A 22,232-nucleotide genomic window follows, 5' to 3' on the forward strand; every position below is an offset into this window, starting at 1 on the left:
TCTCCATAACAGCAAATAGTCTTTTTTTTTTTTTTTTGTATCAGGAATCAAACTCAGTGCCTTTTGCTTGCCAGTTGGGCCCTTCACCTGAGCGACATCCCCAGCCCTAGCAAATAGTCTTAATAGGCTATCAAGCTTCAGACCCAATTTAATGTGTGCACACAGGGAGCAATGTAGCAGAATGCACTTGTGATTCAACCACAGTCAGCCCTTCGAGTGTCTCTTTTCACTGCATTCCAAGCAACAGGAAATCCTAAAATGTCGCCATCCTTCAATCACTGAAATAGTGTGGCTATTCTGCCACTCTGTAGGACTTCTGCTGTAGGAGGAGATGCTGTTGTACACTTTTCAGGGAAGAACACAGTCGTGGTTTTCACAAAGATGACATCATAGCTACCAAGAGCATTAGATGTCACCTTGTCTGATAAACTTTTTCTAACCTTCCAAGCTTGGGTTAGGCAGCTCTTCTGCGTGCTCTTGGAAAGCCATCATACTGTATTGTGCATAGTTACTTATCAAAATTACTCACTAGACCACAGTTTCCATGAGGACAGGTTCAATCTCTTCAGTGTTCTGCTAGCACCTTGCAAAGAATCTGCAACAAAATGTTTACATGGTAAATATTATCAAGTAGCTTTAATAGCCAAAGGTGCTTGTTGAAAGAAAAGGAACCACTCGTGGCTGATCAAATGTTGTCCCCTCCATCTTTTAATCTACAGTTATTTGGGGGGTAGACTGTCCCTTGGTTAGTTTAGACATTCGTCCTGTAAGATGTTAATAATTGCTTGCTGGAAAATAGACTCTGTGTTTGGAATCTATGCTTACAAAGAGTCCTCCATATCCAACGTATATAGCCAACTATTTCCACCATAGCTTATTCTTATGTTTGCCCTTGGTAAAGACCTCACTGGGCTTATCTGTAGCTGAGTGCAATCTCTCTGGACAGGTGAGAGATTTCATCGAACACACCTCTAGCAACGTAGTCTTTTCCCAAATCAGGGCTAAGAGCTTTCTTGAAAACTGTGTTGTAATTTAAACAAGTATCAAAGAATTCAAAGTAACTTTTCTGGGATCCTGTAATCTTTGTGAATGTCAAGCCTGGTATGATGCTTTTCTCTTAGATTTTAAAATGTTGATAACCTAAACAATACTGACACCTGAGTCTTCAGTTTATGAAAAAGATGTTTGCGTTGAGGAAAGGTCCTGATTAAAAACACATTAGTGGGCCAGGGATTTAGCTCAGTGGTTCTGCTGCCTGCCTCAAAAGAAGCAAGGTCCCAACTTTGATCCCCAGTACCAAAAAACAAAAAACAAAACACATTAGTGTTTTCCTCACCTTTGAAAGTGTATCATCACATTCCTGAAAATGGGTAATTTTAAAAGTCATGGTTGGACAGTGTTTGAAATATGTAAAAAGTTAAAGAAATTTAAAAAAATCATGATAATCCTGTAATTCCAGCACTCTGGGTAAGGCAAGAAGGTTAGAAATTCAAGCCTACCTTGGGCAATTTAGTGAATTATTTAGACCCTGTTTCAAAATTTAAAATAATTATAAAAGTGACTGGGGTGTAGCTCAGTGCAAAGCAACTAATTCTGAGTACCACAAAAAAGTTACTGAATTTTCATGGTACTAAAGAGAAAAATTTAGTAGCCAAGAGGGGGAATTGTAGTACTTAAACTGTAGTGAAAACTTACAAAGAAAACAGTCCTGGAGATTAGTATTTCTTGGTCAGTAAGTAATGGACTTGTTATAGCACACTGAATGTCTATCTAGTGTATATAGAAAATTTGCAATCAGAATACCATTGGGAAAGTATGCACTTTTTATCTCCCTTAAAAAAATCCATTAGAAGCATAAGGTTCCTCCAAAATTATCAACCATTACCAGCAACTTCATGCTTATTAAACCCCCCGTATCCCGTGCATGTTTTAAATTTTTTTTGGAGGGACAGGGCTTCTTGTAAATTTAATCATTAAAATGATTTAAACTTATAACATTTCAAATTATTATCTTAAACATTTTATACTACTCTATTGAAATATATAAATTTTCACTATTAGGACTTGAACATAAAACTATGACACTTTTATAATTATTGGGTAAAATAGGGAATTTTAAAACACTATTAGGTTAACTTTTATTGCATATAATGAGAATCTCTCATATGGTATAGATATCATTAAAAAATTAATTTTATAACCACTGGTTTGTCCTAAAGTGTCGTGAACTGATAAGCCTTCCTAATCTTCTAATATTGTTCCAGTTCATTGATGAAGTAAAGTAGCTGGCTTTTTAAAACTGATAATCCTATTATAATTATTATAGTTTAGCACAATCAGCTTGTGTAATGTATTTAAAGTGAGTCACTACCCCTCAAAGAAAAATTATACTTTATTACAGTGTATCCCAAACATTACAAGTATTAAGACCTTTTTAAATAGTAACCATTGTTATTAATTCATGCTATGCTAATTGGACTTTTAATGTTTGTTGATTGAGAAAGCATAATAAAACAGTACTGTAGAAATCCAGTTACAATTTAAATGTTTATTCATCTAAATAGTATGTGTATTTATTTTCACAATTAGAATACATGGTATATACATTCATGGCCTAATATGTGCTATGTATATAATTGAAAAGTTCTTGTAATAACTCTGTCTTACTGGTAAGGGTGTGTGAATTTTATTGAACCAGTACTATCAGTATCATGAAAAACTGCCATCCAAGAAGATGCTCTCTCAGTGGGTCAAAGATGTACTTAAGCACTGTAACTTGCCTGTGTTGAGGACTTAGCTGGCTTTTCCTGATATAGTAGAACTAGAAAGAAGTATGTTCTTAGGCCACTGAAGGGACAAACACACATACACTTGTGTTTTAAGTAAGTGCAAATGTATCCTAAAGTTCCCAGTCAACACTACAGACTGATTAATGCCACAAGATGAGCCTGAATTGTTTTTATGTGAATACCGTTTTCATCTCTATTTTTAATTCTGAGGATTTGGCTAAATTTTATAATATGTGTCATTATATATCACAAGTTCTTATATTTTTAGGAACATAAGTTTATTTTCATTTCTAAAGGCTATGTTGCTGAATTGTCTTTATCTGCTTCTGTTAATTATCAGTTGATAAGCAAAGTATGTATTTGTTAGTTATGTGTATATAGTTTTCTTAAATCATATATATACATATATATACATATATATATACACACACACACACACACAAATTGCACTGACCAATCCTCCAGGAGAGATGAACACTTTTGTAACACTCCTGTAAGAAATTTTAGAATATTCAAACCGTGTCACATGTTAACAGGCTTGTCGAGTTTGCTGTATATGTGCAGGCCTGCTTATACATGTGCTCATTAATTGGTTGTATCAGTTGACTACAGAATGTCATCAAGCCAAATGTTCCAGCGAGCAGTTTCTTACAGTAAAACAATTTTAGGGTGTTGGTTTGAAGGAAATGATATTTATAAAACAGTTGAAATAAAAATGAGAGAAATAGAGACATAAAGGTGATGAAAAAGAGTGGGAAAGTTTAAACAATGTAAAAAACGAAAAGAGATGAAGTGATTGGTTTCTCAAGTCCCACGTGTCTTCTTCAGTCTGTTCTCACTAGTAATAACTTTGAATTGTTTCTTAGCTGCTGTTTTCCATAATTTGCTGTCATAGTCATATATTCCATCCTTTCCTGTACCATTTCCACTCTAATTCCTTTTTCTGTATAAGTATACGTGCATTTGTTAAACAGTGCAGACACATTTTGGGGATCAGAAAATATGGTCACAGTTTAGCCGTAACATTGAGCTGTGGATTTTGCTCAGCGATAGAGAACTTGCCTAACATGGAAAGTACCTAGGTTCAACCCCCAGCATTGCAAAAGGGAAAAATAATAATAAAATATAAAAAGCCACAACATTGAAATAAGTATGGATAATTCACACTTAGGCAGTCATTCATAAATGATGAATGAACTCTGTGAGATTTACAGGAAGGACAGCAACATAGCATTGCGATTTGGAACTGGGGAGTTCTGTGCTCTGAATTCACCCCTTCCTTCCATTTAGTAACTTTAGCTATAGGCATGCAACCTCATTTTTCAAAATCTGGGTTTCCTCATTTGCAAACAGGGATCATTACAATTTTTTTTCAAAGAAATTTAGTGAAACTAAAGGAAGATATCATATAAACACTTAATAAATGCTAGCTATCCTTTCTATAGTTATCTCTATTAGTTTGGAACCAAATAATTGGATATCAACATTTGAGTCCATTTCAGATTTTCTAAAAATGTCTAAAACAAAAATATTCATACTAAATACTTTTATATTTCTTGATTTTATGTTATTGCATGGGTTAGCTCTTCAACCTAAAGTGGAGAATGTTCTAGCCAAATTAGACACTGCTGGTAGACTGCTCATATTTACATATATCATTAAAAGGTTCTTAGCGTATCCATCTTTTATTTTGAGACAGGGTCTCACTATGTAGTTGAGACTGACCTGGAACTTACTATGTAGCCCAGGCTGGTCTCGAACTCACAGTGATCCTCCTGCTTCAGCCTCCCGAGTGCTGGCATTACAGGTGTGAGCCACGACGCCCAGCTCAGTTTATCCTTGTACTGGTTACTTATTGAAAACAAAAAAGGAAAAGTTTAAGGAGATGAGAAAGACTCATCCTACTTTATAAATAATTGCAATGTTATTATACATTTAATTAATTAAACTGATTTCTAACCTTTAAGCAAGATTATAGAAGTGGACCATAGGTCAATGCAAACATTTTAAAGTCTTTGAAGATGAGGGGTGTAGCTTACTAGTGAAGGACTTGCCTAGCATGCATGAGGTTATGGATTTGATTCACAACACAGCTAAAAAGCAAAATCATATTGCTAAGTTATTATCTCAAAACGTGCTTATGCATAACCCAATACCTTCAGAGGGCCAACCTTATCACAAACTTGTTGGCACTCACTGATTTTTTCCTTTTATTGAGTTTATTGGTACATTTTAGGGTGTACAGTACAATTACATTCATTATTGGCATCCTGTACCTTTACATGACAGGTCTTCGTGCTCATTTTTTCCCCGTGTCCCTGCCCTCCCTTCACCCCCTTCTTCCCTCCCCATTTACAAGCACTTTATTTCCATTTTTTTATTTTCTCATATTTTTTCTTTTCCTTTATTACCTTTCCCCTACCCTTCCCACTTTCCCTACACCTTTAGGCCTTTTCTTCCTATTTCACATAGTCAGTTATCTCATTAGGATCTTATGTACTATTATAATTTTTCACACCAGAAAAACTATTTGGTATTTACACATGTATGACTTATTTATTTCACTTAAGAGTATATCCTCAATATGTATCCATTTTCCTATGAATTAATCTAATTTCTCATTCTTTGTGGCTGAGTAGTATTCCATTTTATAGAAAACCCACATCTTCTTTATCCAGTTTCCAACTGATGGGCAAATGGGTTGTTTCCAAGTTTTAGCTGTACAAACTGTGCCACTATAAACATGGGTGCACATACACATACTGTAGTATGATTCTTTTAATTCTTTTGGAAAAATACCCAGCAGTGGGATGGCTGGGTCAAATGGAACCTCTAGTCCCAGCTCTTTGAGGTATCTTCATATTGATTTCTGTATTGGTTGCGCCAGTCTGCACTCCCACCAACAATGGAGAAGGGTTCCTTTTTCCCTACAACCCCGCCAACATTTGTTATTGTGTGATTTCTTGATTGCAGCCATTCCTTGTGGGGTGAGGTAGAATCTCAGTGTTGATCTGCGTTGTTTTTACTGCGACCAGTAATGTGGAACATTTTTCCTTATACTTATTTGCTGCTTTTACTTCTTTGTCTGAGAAATGTCTGTTCATTTCAGATGCCCATTTTTGAATTGGGTCTTTATATTTGCAGGGGCTGATTGTTTTGAGTTCTTTATATATTCTAGACCTTTGTCAGAGGAATAGCTGGTAAAAATTTTTTCCCACGTTGTAAGTTGTCTCTTAGTTCTGTTGATGGTTTCTTTTGCAGTGCAGAAGCTTTTTAATAAATGAGATCCCAGTTGTTGATTCTTTCTGCTAGTTCCCATGCTACTGAGGATTTGTTCATAAAGTCTTTTCCTATGCCAATGTCTTCAAGAGTTCTGCCCAATTTATCTTCCAGCAAGTTTAGTGTTTCTGTTTTAATATTTAGATCTTTAATCCTCTTGGATTTTAATTTAGTGCATGGTGAAAGGTAAGAGTCTAGTTTTAATCTTTGGCAGATTGATATCCAGTTTTTCTAACACCATTTATTAAAGAGGCTATCTTTCCTCCAGTGGGGACTGTCAGCTCGTCTGTCAAAGATGAGATAGCTGAATACATCTGGAGTTGTTTTTGACTCACTGATTTTTTAAAGGTACCTTTAAAGACTTTCAAATGCCAAATATATAGTCTGAATAACACAATTGTCTGATGTTCCCAGTTATTATACATGATTTTCTCAGTAATTATTTTCAATTTTCCTTTTGGTATGATCAACTTTGTTTGCTTGATATTTGAAATGGAGTTATACTGTTAGTTATTTGAGTTGCCTTGAAAATGTTTTATTTGGTCCTGTGAATTCACTTCAAAGAAATGATTGCCAGTGTGGAGATCTTACTCCTTTAAAATCAGTTGTGTGAGCCCGGAGAAGCCCTATGTTTCTCTTCTAAATCATGCTCCAAAGTCCTGCTGGAGGTTGACCCTCAAACAGTGCAATCCAGTAGCTCTGCACAGAGGTTACCACGGTTACATGGAACAATGCAGGAGAGGCTTCTTCCTAGGCTCATTGTACTAATACAATTACTTGTCTGAATTGAAGCAAAAATGTTCAAGTGTTATTTTTTTAAACCTTGTTAATAGCATAAATAGTATTTTTTATTTATTCTGAAGCATTGTGAAGGACTCGTTTGAAATTCAGTTATACAGTTTTATGTCAGATAAATCCTTTGTGGCCTGTTTGGCCTACAGATCGATTTCAGTGTTTATATTTACTCTTGTTAAAGATGAGAATCAAATGAGAACAAACGGTAATCATGGTGCTGAATACTCGTTATTTTATTATTTATTATTATATTATTATATTTATTATTATTTGCTAATATTTCCCTTATATAAGACAGAAACTAGAATGAAATGATTGTCACAAAGGAAAAGCTCAGAACTTCCTAGACCCCATGATTCAAATCTGCAATCCCCACCTCTGTTGTGACCACTTTTTATCTCCATTCATGGAGTTTTCTTCAAGGTGTGTGTGTGTGTGTGTGTGTGTGTGTTTGTGTGTGTGTGTGTGTGACTTCACACAACAAATACACTGAATTGTTTTGTTTGACTTTTTCTCTCACCCCACTAGTATATACATCCTTGCCTATTCCTATTATTCGCCCTTTTGATTATTGTTACTCTAGTGACTGTGAAGTGGTCTTCCGTATTGGTCTTGGTTTGTATTTTTATAATGACTGATGATATTTAGTGACTTTTCATGTGCTTATTAATCTATCTTCTTTTAAGAAATGTCTATTCAGATATTTGAGTCTTCTAAAATTTTGATTATTTTTCTCTATTATTAAGCTCTAAAAGTTCTGTATTTACTCTTGATACAAGAGCCTTATTCGATACATGATTTGAAAATACTTCCTTCCATTCTATGGCTTGCTTCTTCATTTTCTTTATAGTATCCTTTGAAGCATGAATATGCCTTGTTGAGTCCAATTTATTTATTTTTTTCTTACATGTACTGTTACAATAAAGTTTTTGTAAGGTAGAAGCATTGAAATATATACTGAACATTAAGTATAATTTTAAAAAAATATTTTCTAAAAAATTTTGGATACAGAGCCTTAATTACTCTAAAGGTCTCAGACTATAGTGGATGTTGGAGTAAACAACTGCACATCAAACAAAGATGTTTTTGAAATTTTGAAACAAGATATATTCCAGCAAAAGTGATTATTCATCTGCATGTCTTCTGAACAAAGTGAAATGAATATGCAAGCTTTTTTCTTAAACTCTAGAGGAGAGTTCCCTGAAGAAGCAAGAATGCAAAACAAAACCAACTACACACACACACACACACACACACACACACATTATTTAAGTGAAGTATGATGCCCTTGACAGGTTCTTAATTTAGATTTTAGTTTTTAGCATTTGATTTTTAGTGAATACAAGAATTGTTATTCTTTCAAGGCAAAGTTTCATATATTCCCAAAGTACAAAATCTCTATTTATAATATTTATTCAGGTGTTATTTCTATAGATATTACAGTTGATGTGACTCTGGCCTTTGATTTCAATTGCAGTTTCTTAAATTGTAAATTATGTTGTCAAAGTATTTTTCAAGTTTCTTAATTTACCTTAACTCTTTTATAACTGTCCAAGTTGATCAGGGTCCAATTTATCAATAAAACTACTAAGATATGCATCCTCCTATAGCATTTTCTCTCTCACAGTTAGTAGCATTTGCTTGCATGTCATAATATAAGCTTATTTATATAAGATTGCAGATTTTTGATATCCTTTTTCAGATAAGAAAAAACTTTAAATATATGTAGATATTTTATAGGAAATTAAAATGTTTGTTTTCTTAAATATTTTACCCACTGAAACATTTGAATCGTTAGTTATCTTGGCGGAAGAACAAGTTAAAATATCACACTCTGTACCTGGGCAATTCTGGTGTTTTTATTATTTTAACTGTATTTTCTTAGTGCATGTTAGTATTATGTAATGGTAAGGTATTTTTAATGGAAAATTGGTATATGCGTTGATTCAGTGTTTTTTCACCAAGACTTAATAGCCTGGAAAATATCTTCTTTAAATTCTGCTAACTGCTGTCATCTAAGATAAATCTTAGAGATTCCCAATATCAATCAACCATGTTGTGTGCTTTTCAAAAAAAAAGTAATTTTATCTTTAGAAAGATCTCTTTGCAGCTAGTACTTTTAGCTCTGGGCCATTTAAGACAAGAATGAGTGAGCCTTGAGTATGTTTTATATTTTTTAACTTCTCCCCCAAAGTCCACTGCTACAGGTAGAAAGTGGGAGATCGGCCACCAGCAACTGTCAGAACAATATCAGTAGTCTCTCTTCATCCTAGTCAATTTTCATTGAATACTTTGGGAACAGATGGATGGATGGAGATCTGAATGTGGAAAATTTATATATTTGATTCGAAAATTAAATAGAAAAAAATTATATGTAATTATATTTAAGCGCATATTTTAAAATATGAGTATAACTATAAAAGTTTATAAAATTCTTTTATAAAAGTGTGTGTACTTTACTATGTTATTTAACTGTGGTAAAGATCTGCAATGCTTAGTACAAATACTTTCAACCTTCACCGGTATCTATATGTATATGTCTCTGGGGTTTTCTGATTATCTTGCTGCACTGTAGTAATTTCCCCGATGAAAACCTCTTCTTGCTCTGTATATCATTATTTTATGAAACCCAGATCCCATGGTGTTGTATTCTGAAAGAACCTAGAGTGAACCCCCTTGTCCATTTCTAGACCCATTCTTCTCCCACCGATCTAACCTTATTTTCTACTCGTCCCTGGTGCTCACCTTCTGCACCAAGGGAGACCCCTGCATTGAGTTCTCATGTCACATTCATTACCAGCTTCCTTCTTCAGCTCATCTTCATTATATATGTGACTGCTTCCTTACTGAAACATTGTCTGAGTTTGGGGTACAGCTTGTGTTCCCATTAAAGCATGCCTTAATCGAAATATTCCTTTGTATTTTAGATCCCATTGTTTAATTCACATATATATTAAAATTTAACTGGAACAGTTTCACATACATTTTCAGAGATTTAAGACTGTATTCACTTTACTCTTATGTAATAAATTGGAAAGGCAACAATGATTGGGAGCTATTCATTTGTGAAATACTTTATGTACTTCTCTCTGTCCTCAGTGCTTGGAATTTATCCGATGAAATCTCACAGTGATCTCTCTCTCCCTCTCTCCCCCTATCTCTCTATGTGTGCATGTATGTGTGTGTTTGTGTGGTGTCTCTGTGTGTACACGCTAGAAAATAGCATCCTGGAAAGATTAATTACATGGCCTGAAGTAATACATTTAGTAAGTAGCAATAATAGTATGCATAACCATTTCTTTCTAAAACCCAAGTGCAGAATCTTTACTATGTAAGAACATATTTTTTTTTTCTGTTAATAGCATTTTTAATCAATACATTACAAGAGACTTAAGAGTGCCTCCTAGCTTTCAGTGGAGTGAAGTACTATTTTCGATTATTACAATCTGGGTTTTAATATGTAATCCATTTTTTTCTATTCTATTTTTTCCATAAAGTATGCTGTGCAAGCTAATTGCTTTATCACAAAATTAGTTGTGTTCCAATAATATCTAAATTCCACTTTATCAAAATATGTTTTGCTTTAGCTTGAAGTTATCTTTTAGAGATCACAGATGAAACTTGATGAACATTACTTCTGAAAATTTTGACTCCAGTTTGGAAGGAAGGCAGAAGGACAATTACTTTATTTTTAAGAACAGATTTAATTGTTTTCAAGCCCTCCCTATTTTTAAAGAATACATAAAAACATTTTCTTTTCTTTGAAGCATTTTGTTCAAGCTTTAGGAGTAATTTAATTAAATTATTACCTGCTAGAGCACCATCTGTTTTTGTCCTAGAAATTAGAAGTATAGCTTTCTTTTACTTAGACTTGGTAAATATGTAGAAGGTGCCAAAAAGCAATAAATATCATCAGCAGATGGACTGAGGCACTTCAATCTCTACACAGTCATTCTTGATTGTTCTGGGCATAGCTAAATAGATTTTTCTGGATAGATTCCTTTCAAAATATGTTATGTGCAGGAGGGCAATAGGATTAATCTTTTTCTGTAGATCACCTCACATTTTCCCCTTCAAGATACAGGACCTGGTTTCCTTTTTAACTCTATGTTGCCCACATATTAAACACTAGTTCTGAAAAGTATAGGCTGATACTGATGAGTAGTACTGAAAACACATTTAATAAATTATCCCATTTGTTTTTGCTTTAAAACACACACACACGCATGCACACAGTCATGCAGACTGAGGGTTTATTACAGTGGAGGAGAACTTGACCAGTTCATGCAAGGTTCCAGTTCAGTCCCTACCATGGGCAAAGAAAAAAATGTAGTTTCATTCTTTGTGTTATGTACATGTGCCAACTCCCCACGAAGAACTAATCATTATGTACTGCAAACATGTATTAATAAAAAATAAAACTTGAAGGCAAAATTGCAGTTCCACCTATGAAGAAAAGTATCTTATTCTATTCTTCAAAGCTAGCAGTTTTAGATCTAGAATTCCAATGTAGCTCTCTCAATATCTACTAGTTTATAATATTAACATTGTGATAGTTATACAGGATCATACATATTATCAAATGCATTTAGTTACAACATTTAATTTCACTCATTAACACATTGACTAGATATTACCATCTTCTTTGGAAGATAGAATGAGCTAAAAATAATTATTACACAATGTACTGCTGGCAACTTTGTGTCACTAAACTCTCTACTTTTTAAAATGCTATGACTGTTTGCAGTCTATTCAGCAACAACTAGATTGCACATAATAAGAAAGACTGTACAGATGAAAAATAACTAAATGAGTGGACTGCAGGGCAAGACAGACTGCAAAAGAGCAGGAGATAAGTGTGCCTAGAAGCGTTAAAGCAACAAGTTGAAAGAAGGGGCAGAATTCAAGTTTATACCATGCCTTAAAGTCTTATACACTTTAGAAAGGAACCTGTGCAATGTTCTGGTCATCCAGGGGAAAAAATCTTGTAGGTTTGTTGTTTTTGTTTTTTGGTGCTGAGGATGGAATCCAGGACACCACACAAGCTAGACAAGTACTCTACCTTTAAGCTATGTTTCCTGCCCCACCTCGTAGAACTTTAAGCATTCAGGTGATGTGATCAAATTTGTGTTTGGGGAAAATAGCTTATGTGGTGTTCTAGTCATTTGTGTCAAATAACAGACTATCCCTAAATTTTGTGGCTTTGACCAACAACTCTCATATCTTGTTATTTGATCAGGAATACGGGTATGCCCCTGGCGTTTATTCTTTTGCTCTACATGGCTTTGGCTGCTTGTTTCTTGTGGCAACCAGATGGTGGCTGTCCTGGTCTTGAGGGCCAAGACAGCTTTGCTTACATGTCTGACACTTTGCTTTGGATGTTTGGCTCCTTATGATGACAGCCTCTGTACCTAAGTTTCTCAACAAGATAATCTGACTTTCCTAGAGAAAGAATTCTTGGAGATACAATTTTATCATATAGATATATTATTGATATGTCCGAGATATCTTTGGTAGCATTATATGGGCTCTTACTATGGAGAATGGTGAGGATGAGCAGACTTAGCAGTCTCAGTACCTGAAGTAAGTCTGTATAGATGTTAGCAAGAAGAGTTCTACATTTTCATACACTGTGTCAGAGACGACAATTCCACCACAGCAGGCCAAGAATAAATCAAGCCTTGTTATTATTTCCTATTATTCTACTATTTTGAAGACTTAAGATTTGTTGTATTTGAAATGGTGGTTAAAATATAATTGTTACTTTTCTAATAACTTCAAATGACATATCTGTATCATTTAAGACACATCATTATTAGTATATACAAAAAATGAAATGACCTTTTTATGGTAAGTTATATTATTTTTAAATGGGTACCTGAGACATCAATACTGAAATAAGTCAGAATGGAAATATACAGTGAAATAACAGGAAAGGATGATGGGAGGCAAAGATATATGTGTAAAGAGGATGCATTATGGGAAAAAGAAAAGAAATGGGAAGAGAAGTTAAAACTCACGTTGATAAAGTAATGTTTGGCATTTTAAAGTTGAAGAGCTCTGTGAAATTTAAAATTTTTCATGCACTATTATAGTAAACCAACTTTCAATGGTGTCAATTATGTAGAAAGTGTTTCACATTTAATGTCTTTGTGAATATTGCATTTTCATGACTTTTGCCTGACATTTCGATTCATATCAGCATTACTTTCTGTGCTTTCGGAGGTTTTTGATTTTTTTATAATAGGCCTGTCCATAAATAAAACATAAATGACATAGACAGTGCTCAATACATTTTTAATAAATTGTTTTATAGCTTCAATTTAGCCAAAACTATTAGATTATGAGTACGTAACTTTTTAAAAATTATTTTTATTACTTTAGTTTATTCATATAAATTAATTCAGCTTCCTCGTGTGAAATTGGTCCATATACTTAGCACATCTTCATTCCTTTCTCCTTCCCTTTCCCTTTCTTCCCTTTGCTCCCCTCCATCCATACTTTGATCCCCTTACTTTTTCATGGTTGCAAGTTTGCAGTACGTAATGTGTACGTTCTCTGTATGGAGTTGGTACCTGCACATAACACATCCAAATCCGGCTTTTCATCCCATATCCCTTCCCAACCTCTCCCTCCCTGTAGGAAAATCAGCTTCTCAGTGTCAAATTGTCTAGTAGATATATCATTATAATGTTTCTCATTTTGTTTTCTGGTATTCAAACATATGTTGCATTGAAAAGGTTACCAGGTTAACAATTTAGTATTATACTTAAGGGTCACATTTAAAAAGAACTTCAATTTTATGTAAAAGTAATAATTTTGTTACCTTTTCTCAGAAAATTTTCTATACTAATGAAAGGTCTGGAAGAAAATAATGTAAAAGCAGATCCTCTTCAAATTCTTATATATGCATATTTATGAATATGACATATCAGAAGAAAGAATAATTATCAAAATCTTGGGTAATTTGTTTCTCTATTATGTTGCCTAAATAATTATTCGACAGTTTAATCTTGATTCTATAATAAAATTGAAAATTAGTTTATAAGTTCTAAGTATAGCTTGCTTTACTAGTATACTAGAAAAAAGTAAAAAAACTTGCTTTACTAGCTTTACTGGTATACTAGTATAACTAGTATACCTAGTTGTTTTTGCATTATTTATACTTCACTTAAAAACTGATTTTAGTCATAATATACATGATCTTTTCCTTATAGGGAACATATTGTATAATCTAAAACTAATTCCTGTTACTGTAGTAGTTTGTATTAAATCACCACTTTTACTTTTCTGTAGTTTGCAATCTAAGAGCTTTGAAGTAGAATACTAACATTTTGTTCTGGTTCTTTAGCCAAGGAATAGTTTCTCAGAATATTCCCAAAATAATGTTGAGAAGTTTCATATGATGCATATTATTTTACTATGTAACAGAATTTTAGATGCTGTATTGACATTCCTCTAAGATCCTTTTTTTTTCCCATCAGTTAAACATTATATCATTATAGTTAATAGTTTTTTCCAAATAACACATTAAAACAACATGAATGAAAAAAGCCATTTCAAAAAATAAAAGGGGAAGATTCTGAGTATACTGAATTACCACTCTGGGCCTCAGTTTTTCTGTTCCGATTTTAGGAAACAGCAACAGGAATTTTAGAATAAAGCACTTGTAGTTTATAGAAACCTGTTGATACTCTTTGGAAAGTAAAGATATTTAAAAACTAAACCAATAAAGTGCTTTTTGAAAATGTAAGAAATAGAGTGCTTCATGGCCTCATGTAGATAAAAGTGTCATCCTTCTGTTCCTGGAAATCTAAAAGCTATAGTCAAAAAGCAGCAATTTAAGATCATTCACACTGGCTGAAAGGATAAAAAATTGCAGTGTATCTATCAAGCTAAGAGGCTCCTCCTGGCAGACAGCTCTCAAAGAACCAAGTGGTGATTGTATTGATGTGTAAACTCTTGACACCCTCAAAGCCCTCTTAAGTCAGTGTAAAGCACACATAGTAGGGAGGGGGACAGGGTGAACCAAAGGGTTTTAACAGCTGAAAACAGGTCAATATCAAGTTGAATGTGAACTGTACCCATCAGACTTTAAGCAGTGTTTTGTAATTTGTCACTCAGCAGCAGGGAAAATGTGAAATTTTGAAAGAGTTGCTAAGAAATACCATAAGTAGAGGTCGTGGTCTTTTTCTCAGAACAACGAACTTGGAAGCCAATCTCCCTTATTCAAAACTGTAAGGTCAGGAAACCAAGATGCCTGCCAGAGTGTAGGGGAGAAAGAGTAACAGAGGTCATTTAGGCCATGAGTCAGAGGAGCGCCTCAGAGATCTAGGAATGAAGGTAGGACCATTATGACAGTATGGCTATGGAGAATTCTGGTGCATGTAGTCACGTTATTGACATAATCAGGAATAGAGAAACTTGCTAGCTTGTTAGCAAGCTAGACAACCAATGTAGTATTTAAGAGTGTGTTTTGGAATTTCAGAGGCTAAGTTTGATACCCTAGCTCTTCCACTTGCTGATTGTGAACATTTAGGGAATTGATTTAACCAGTGAGACTCAGATAACCTTATTTGTAAGTGAGGACAATAACTACATAATTAGCAGACCGATTTGATTAAATGGCATAATACACAAAAAACTCTCATGATAATCTCTGGTTTATTTGAAGGGTTCCATAATCAATTAGAATATTACTTTGACTATAACATGAGACATTTGTCATTTCTGTGTATTAAAACTTTAGTGTAAAAGGTTAAAAGGAGACCTTCAGATTTGTCACTAGATAGAGAAAAATATCTCCCCAATGTAGAATCTGCAACTTCAAAACAATATAACTTAGAAAACAAAAGGAGAAACAAACATTTCACCTAAGATTGACAGCCTTTTCTACTAATACATGAGATCAGGAGGAGATAGATAGAACTTGAAAAGACTCTGTAAACAACTCTTTTCCTTGACTGCAAAGAAGCTCACAACTATATAAAAATTCAATAATAGCTGCTTTCTTTAGCCAGAATATTGGAATTATTTTCCTCTATTCTTACTTATTTTCTAATTTTGTGGTTGGATTTTATCTCTTGCATGTGCAGTACTACTCTAAAGAAGGAAAGGTTGTAAATTCTGTGGAAGTAAACATACAAATATAAATGCAAATGATGATTAGACAAAACCACTTTGGAATCTAAGTGGAGGTGGAATCAAGATAAACAAAAACAAAAACAAAACAAAAAAAAGAAAGAAAAAGAAAAAGACCAGGAAAGATGCCTATGACAGGAACAAGAACAACTTACGCATCCCTAAGCGAAGAGTTATTTTTATGTCAGTGAGATAAGCTCAAATGATAGATACTTTAAATAGTACTGAAAGTTCAAGGTACCAGTTCATGATAACCATAGAGTGAACGCTGTGTGGTTTTAATTCATTTTAATTTTTCTTTTTGCCAGATCTTATATTAAATTATGTTTTTCTAATACTTCAGAAATCTTTCAAACAATTCAGGTCAGTGGGCCCAACTAACAGTCAAGTTAAAGTGTGTTGCACAAATTGTCCTTGCATACAGAACCCAAAAGAAAGGCTGGACTGCTCAGGGAACTTGCAGGTTGCTATGCATATGCAAACAATCTGAAACAAATTTGCACAAACCAACTAGATTACATCCAATGATTTTCTTGCAAATGCTTATGACTGCATTTTGCAATGTATAGCTCATTAATTTGGCATCCTATATACTTCTTTTTACATGCTAGTGGTCAAGCTTATTCAAAAAGAAGTTTTAGTTTTATACTTCCCAACTTGATTATCTACTTGCCTAAATGGAGTATACTATTACCCACTCGACAGTGGGCTTTGACTGGCTGTTTCTTTCTAAAAATACAGCACAGATAACAAGTCCCCTTATTTTATGCACACTGTTTATTCAATTAGTGAAGCTTGAACAAGTAATTATTATTTCTTTTATGCAGTTAACATACAGAATTGCAATTAAATAAGGAATTATTAATACACTTACAGATACTATAGCAATTGCCAAGGACATTTGACAAAACCACAGATGGAAAAAAATCTCATTATACTGAAAAGTTAAACCAGGAAACAATCTTCTGAATTATTATTTTTATAGTTTTCTCTTTTTCCGTGCTCTCAAGTCAAGGCCATTAAAGCTTTCAACAACAAAATTTTGTTCCATAAACATGGACTTTATTTATATAAACTAGGTTCATACTGAACAATTTATGTCAAATGTTTTTAGCCTATGCAGAATATTCTTCAACTTAGATTTTAAAAGTCCTTTGGGTACTAATATAGTTCACTGGTACAGTAGCTAATGTAATACTGCATGAATACACATAATGATTGCCTTATGATGAGGCACTGAAATTTCTAAGAAGTATCTTTGCCTCAAATCTGTCTGCTCAAACCAGCAAATAACTTGACATTTGAAGCTTCAGGAAACACTGTGTGAATATGTTTTTTTTATTGTACATAAAGATTCAATCACAGAACTGTCATTGAAAATTGAGGTTCTACCTTATGTTTTAAAGTTAATTGGCTAGAGTCATTGATTTACTTTACCTGTAAAATAACTTTTCCATGCCGGAAAGCTGAGAAATATCATCTTAATTCTAATAAGGCCTACACAGTGTTTTATTTTGGTTTAGTTAAAATACTAACAATAACATCACAGTCTGAATTGAACCAACCATCTACAACAAACATGGTGTTCTATTAAACACGTACACAAGTCACATTTGTGATTAGTCACTACTTCCTGGAACTATTAGGAAGTTTTTTGTATTATCGAAGATATCTATTGCTTTTTTGGGAAATAGACTAAAATGAATCAAGTCTGTTTTAACAAGACATAGTATGGTGATTGTAAGCCAAAGATAATGACTTTCATATTAACCATTAGCCAAACATCCCTCTTATCTACCTGAACCATACTTAATGATTAACAGATGCTTGCCATTCTCAAGAGCACTTGTGTACACGGCTCCATTTCTCATTATTTCCAGGTACTTGTTATTAAAATTTGAGGACTTTGGTAAAACTTTAATGTGATTAAGGCTGTATTTGAGCTCATGAGCTCCAAATATTTTTATTTTTGGAATCTGTGGAATATAGTAGGCCCTTTATAATGTGTTATGTACTAGGGCACTTTCAATAAATTAGTCTCACATGTTTCATCATAACTCTGCAAACCTGTTTCTATTATTATTTCTATTTTTGGAATATGGAATTTAAACATAAAGATAGTAGATAATTGTCTTCAATTATATAGTAGAAGTAGGATTTGAATCAGGTTGGTGCCTCTATATAGTCTACTAGTAGTTCATACGTTTTTAAAATGAGAGTATTCATGTAATAAATTCCCTCTATCGGACTGCTGAGTTTATAAGCCAATTTACAGGCACCAAGATAAAAATTTTGACATCTGCCATTTAAAGGAGGAGAGGTTTATTACGCTTCATGGTTTCAGAGTGTTCAGTGTATTGTCAGCTGACTCCAGAACAGCAGTAGCATGGTGAAAGGGTATGACAGAGGAAAGTTGCTCAGCCTGTAGCAGCCAGGAAGCAGAGAGTGAGGGAGAAGTGGGGGACTAGAATATAACTTCACAGGCCAAGCCTTCTGTGATCCACCCTTCTGACTAGGCTGCACCTCTCAGTAGCATATTCAGCTGTAAATTCATCAATGGATTAGTCCGCTGATGAGTGTAAGGCCTCATGGTCCAATAACCTTCTAAAAGGCACACCTTGACCACATGAGATACTGGGGGGGGGACATTTTAGATCTAAATCATAGCACTAAGCAAAAAACAGAAATAGTGTTGCAGTAATATTTCTAAGTGGTTATAGTATATATAATTTATTAATTTTTATTTAACATATATTTATTATCTAAAATATTTGGTAACCACTGTATTAGACTAGATCTGTAGCAGCAAAGTATTGTAGTTTATATACATATTGTTTCCAGTCCATTAATATGTTTTTTCTTGTATCCTAGGTATCTTACTTAGTTTCAGCCAGTATGAATGTGTGAAATAACATTCAAAACTATCAAGTTATTTTTAATCTAGTAATATACTCCATATGGATGTGAATTCATTTTCATTGATCTAATCCTGTTGTAGTCTAAAAAAATATGTTTTAGTTCAATTGGCATCTGCTCTTTTACTTCTAGAGTTACATGTATATAAAAGATATATGTTTTAATAAATTGGATTTTCATAACAATTTATCCTATACTGTAACCTTCTGTGGGAGGGGAGCTTATGTTATTGAATATGATCATTTGAAAACAGAGAATATATAATTTCTTTTCATAAAATTAGGATTTATAAAAAGACCAAGGATCACAATATAGAAAGTAAGCATATTATGGATATTTTAATTTAAAAATTGCCTCAAGTTTCTGTGACCTTATCTATACCTAAATGCATCTGTTTCAGAGAAAATTTCATGTGGTAGGCTCTAAAATCTGCTACATGTATTTTTTAATCACTTACATAAAATAGCTTTAAAGTTACATGGCAAATTCTGATGAAAAGAAATGTGATAGGGCCAGGGATTTAGCTCATGCCTGCCTTGCAAGCACGAGGACCAGAGTTTGATCCCTAGTACCAAAAAAAAAAAAAAAAAAAACCAGGTGTAATCCCTATTACAAAAAAAAAAAAAAAAAAACAGTGACATATCCTTTATCTCTCAAGGCATAGGTATTTTAAAGACAGTTGCATTCTTTATGAAACCCATGAAATAATTTTTCCTTTATCTCTCAAGGCATAGGTATTTTAAAGACAGTTGCATTCTTTATGAAACCCATGAAATAATTTTTCTTGTCTCAAAATTGAGTGTATTTTGAAAGTTTCATTTATTTGGTAACTTATTAGTCAGTTTTGGTTTAGATAGTTCACTGTATATTTATTTTAATTGCAATGAAACTGTTAGATCAAATTTTTGTATGTTAGATTTTGGCAAAAAGTCTGTAATTTTTTCTATAAAGGAAAAATTTTAATGAAATAGACTACGAAATTTTGATAAATGACTTTACATTGAGATCTATAGTTACATCAGTATCTTAAAATATATTTATGGATATATGTATTTAATATGTATAATATGCATGATTGAATTAAAAGTAAATGATTAAAATCTTTCATTATATATACTATCATACATTCATATACTTGGTAATTTTCCTTAAATACTTCCTTAAATACTTTCCTTGAATACTTTGAGTTTTGTCATTTCAAGTGACTTTATTTGCGTTTGAACCAGACAGTAGTCTCCTGGAAGATGAAATTTTCTGAAAATTTATTAATGTGTAATGAGTCCAAAAGTGGTAGTAAGTGTGTCAGCCAGATATCCATTATAACGAGGAGTTAATATCTGTATCTGCATTACTTTCTAATTGATGATTCTGTCTCATATTTGAAAAGCGTTAAATTGCTGATGTACATGTGATGGAATTCCAATTGTCAGGCTAGATACTACACTTGATCTTAGCCAAAAGGCCGAGAAGCGATCCAATTGTCAGGCTAGAAATGAAAACTTTGTTTCATCATTGCAGCTGATTCTCAAATGATTTTTAAAGCAATGACATTGAATGTTTGTAGTAGAGGTCAGTATTAGAAACCTCCCATTTCTGTAGTAGCTCCCATCACCCAAGTCTTCACTGAACATAAACTGTGCTCCATAATTCAGTTTTTAAAGAAGAGCTGAGAGAGAGAGAGAGAGAGAGAGAGAGAGAGAGAGAGAGATTCATTCATTAAAATGGGAAAATATAGATAACTGCATGGAGACAGTATTGAGTAAATTAATCAATAATGGATAAGCTGAAAATTTAAAGATGTGAATATAAATATCATACCAGGATCATAATTTGTTGATTTTTAAACCTAAGGGGAAAAATTGCCTAGTTCAAATAAATTGCAATTTATACTGCACACTAAAACAATTTGGTTAGTAAGATATTTCACATTAGTTTAAAAGCACAACTTTTGTCATCATATTTATAGAGCCAAACGTTGCATTAGGGAGCATGGTACCCAACCTTCACTTTTCTCAGTTCTGTTAGGGTTATACAACGTGGAACCAGTTTCCTCTTCTGTGACATAACAGACACAACAGATTGGAATAATGGATTTTTAGTATCATCTACTTTCTGTTAAGCATTTTCTTAAAACTATGTATGTTTTGGTTACTTCTTTTATTAGTTCATCAGGCATCACTTACCTTATGTGAATAAGTATCATTTACTCTTTATATTGTTTTATTTCTCTGCTGTTCAAAAGTGACCAAAACCAGAATTTGGATGTTGCATGTTCTTGGATCACTTCAGAAACAAGGCCAAATAAAAATAAGAGTCTGGAAGAGAAGGGATGAGGGAAGCGGGGGTGGCATGCAAAACCATTCCTGATATTGTTCTAGTCCATACCAAATAAAACCTGCACAATAACAAGTAATATGTTGCAATTTATTTTCTATATATAGAATGAAAAAAGCAGCAACCAAATAATTACACAGTATATTTGTGTATTTGTAGCCTTCTCTACAATGTCTTACACAATTACATATTTTATTCTCCATCATCTAATTTCTTTTATTTCTTCTAACAATCTTTAGTAGCTTTTTCTCCTTTAAAACCAGAAATATTTTCCCTGACTTGTACAACCTATTGAGTGTTCAATGGATGCTTTAGGTTCACTGTTTCAGCTAATCCAAATGACAATCCTATGAGGTATATAATGTTTGCATCTTTACTATTTTCACTTCACAAATGGAGGTCCTTCATTACACAGAAGTTAATCTTGCTCACTGTCAACCTTTTCCTATATTTTCTCGAGCGTCTCTGGTCCTGTGTTTCATCCTCAGCCATAGTTGCCACTCTGTTTTGCAAACAGGCCTTTCTCATTTTCCTTTCTTGAGTAAACTTCTCTCACATTGCTCTGCTATGGCCAAAGACACTCTGGTCACTTTCTTGAAGAATCCTGTGTCATATTTTCTTCCAGAATCAATCTCCTGCAAATTATTCTGGAGCTTTGCATACTACCTTTAATTTCTGTGTGGACATATTTTTCTCTCTGATTGGCTGTTCTGTACTTGAGGAATAGTGACTCATTTATCTTTGCCTTCATCACCTCTCCCAGTGCTGATATGCAGGAGATGGTCAGCATCATTGAATCAATCTTGGATAAGAATAAGCACTGCATTATAGGGTATCATGAATGTTATAGTCAGAATTGCATGCTTTTTCAAAATTTAATTATATTCAAACTAAGAAATTCCAAATCTTATATTTTTATGGGGCCTCTTCTAGCCAGGATTGGAGATATCTATATCTATATCTATATCTATATCTATA

The 22,232-nt window shown here is 33.5% G+C and overlaps 1 protein-coding gene and 1 pseudogene across 5 annotated transcripts in view; one reads left to right on the forward strand and one right to left on the reverse strand.

Annotated features, from left to right (window-relative positions):
- The window catches only part of Naaladl2 (N-acetylated alpha-linked acidic dipeptidase like 2), an 853,454-nt gene that overhangs the window by 179,431 nt on the left and 651,791 nt on the right, over nt 1-22,232 (forward strand). The window contains exon 1 of one of the 5 annotated variants that reach the window (XM_010632425.2): nt 17,844-17,884. The exons of the other annotated variants lie outside the window; for them this stretch is intronic. The gene's annotated coding sequence lies outside the window, so the exon portion shown is untranslated. Of the gene's footprint in view, nt 1-17,843; nt 17,885-22,232 lie in introns of those variants that run through there. 5 annotated transcript variants of the gene reach the window in all.
- Nucleotides 20,304-20,394, reverse strand: LOC117285799 (annotated as a pseudogene).

This window comes from Fukomys damarensis, unplaced genomic scaffold, assembly GCF_012274545.1.
Source record: "Fukomys damarensis isolate Sample0158 unplaced genomic scaffold, DMR_v1.0_HiC HiC_scaffold_12, whole genome shotgun sequence".
NCBI lineage: Eukaryota > Metazoa > Chordata > Mammalia > Rodentia > Bathyergidae > Fukomys > Fukomys damarensis.